The 1,626-nt window shown below is 54.3% G+C and overlaps 1 long non-coding RNA gene across 1 annotated transcript; it reads left to right on the top strand.

The window, feature by feature from the left end:
• Nucleotides 1-519: 519 nt before the first annotated feature.
• Nucleotides 520-1,054, top strand: LOC125556499. The gene is made up of 2 exons (XR_007305105.1): nucleotides 520-648; nucleotides 738-1,054. It is a non-coding gene; the product is annotated as an uncharacterized LOC125556499 (long non-coding RNA).
• The last annotated feature ends 572 nt before the right edge of the window (nucleotides 1,055-1,626 follow it).

Here is a 1,626-nt window from a genome sequence, read left to right as displayed (position 1 = left end):
AAACTAAAGCGGCCGCTCTCACACATGCAGGCGTGGGAGATCTCCCATACGCGGAAGGACCCCAAGCCTGGCGAGCCCAAGTACTACGGCAAGAAGACCGCAGGGAGGAAGAAGGCCTACTCCGAAGCGTATCTGAAGTTACATCCTGACACACCTGACCCCATTGCGGCGCCTCTGGACGACATGGCGGTGGTGAGGATGGGGCCCAAGGAGCACGGTCGGGAGGCGATTCTCAATGCTGTGATCACTCCTAGTATCTCCTACACACAGCTTCATCGGATCGACCCGAGCCTGAGCCAGCGCACGAGCCAGCCAGTGACCAGTACACAGTCCCTCTTTCAGGAGCAACAATCTGTAAGTATTTTCCCTCTTATCTTCATTGCTCACTTCATTTTCCGCATTTAGTAGTTTTATGAGTTCCATCATGTCATACCGTAGGCCTACCTGGAGTACACACGCCAGGAGACCATGGCGTGGCATCAGAGGCTTTATGAACACCAAGTGCAGAGGGATAGTCAAATGCAGCAGGCTTTTCAGGATATGGCAGCCGGCAGGTGTCCTCAGTTCCCTCCAGCACAATGCCCTCCAGCACAACCAGTGCTGATGAGCTTTGAGGAGTTTGTGGCACAGAACGCTGGCCCCTCGCCGGTTAGTTCATCCCCAATCTATTCACCCAAAGCATGTTATGCCTTTCAACACAGTCATATATCCCGTGCATATGTCTTTTCAACATCCAGGGAACAGGTGGATCTACCATTGGCGGTGGTCTTCGCAGCACTCCGGAGACACGGAGCCCGACCACTCTGATCCACGGAGGCGGAGGTGGAGGCGGTCTTGGCGGTAGCGCTGCCGCTAGCAGTGACGACCTGGGCTTCGGCGGTCTTGGCGGTGACGACCTCTGTGGTGCTCGACGTCCTGGCGCTTAAGCCTTTGGGTCACATTGTGGCTGTCTTGGTGGTGATGATACTTATATGCTTGTGATGTTTCTTATTGTTGTTTGTGAGATTCTTATATGCTTGGTGGTGATGATACTTATATGTTTATGCTTTGCGATGCTTCTTATGATGTGTGATGATGAATTTGTTGTGTGATGTTGCTGGGCCAGCTGTTATGTGATGCATATATTTGTTGTGTGATGCTGTATATATTCAAATGAATTGAGCTGAAACAAAACAGAAAAAAGAAAAAAAACAGACAGAAACTATGCCGACGGCTAGGCCGTCGGCATAGAGCTGCCGTGAGCTCCAAGTGGCTGCCACGTGGCAGGTCTACGCCGACGGCTTAGCCGTCGGCATAGTTTCAAACTAAGCCGACGGCTAGGCCGTCGGCATAGGCCTGCTCCAGGAGCTCCCAGTGGCTGCCACGTGGCAGGTCTATGCCGACGGTCTAGCCGTCGGCATAGTTTCAAACTAAGCCGACAGCTAGGCCGTGGGCATAGACCCGCCCCAGGGGTGACGCCTGCTCGCCACGTGGCACGTCTATGCCGACGGCTAGGCCGTCGGCATAGACGTGCCACATGTCGAGCATGCGTTGGTCAACACTTGACGGCGGCCGCCGTTAGGCGATAACGTTGCCGACGGCCAGGGCCGTCGGTATAGATGTACGGACACCGTCGGGATAGGTCCT

The sequence above is a fragment of the Triticum urartu genome, chromosome 5, assembly GCF_003073215.2.
Source record: "Triticum urartu cultivar G1812 chromosome 5, Tu2.1, whole genome shotgun sequence".
Classification (NCBI taxonomy): domain Eukaryota; kingdom Viridiplantae; phylum Streptophyta; class Magnoliopsida; order Poales; family Poaceae; genus Triticum; species Triticum urartu.
This window is presented reverse-complemented; position numbering and strand designations above follow the sequence as displayed.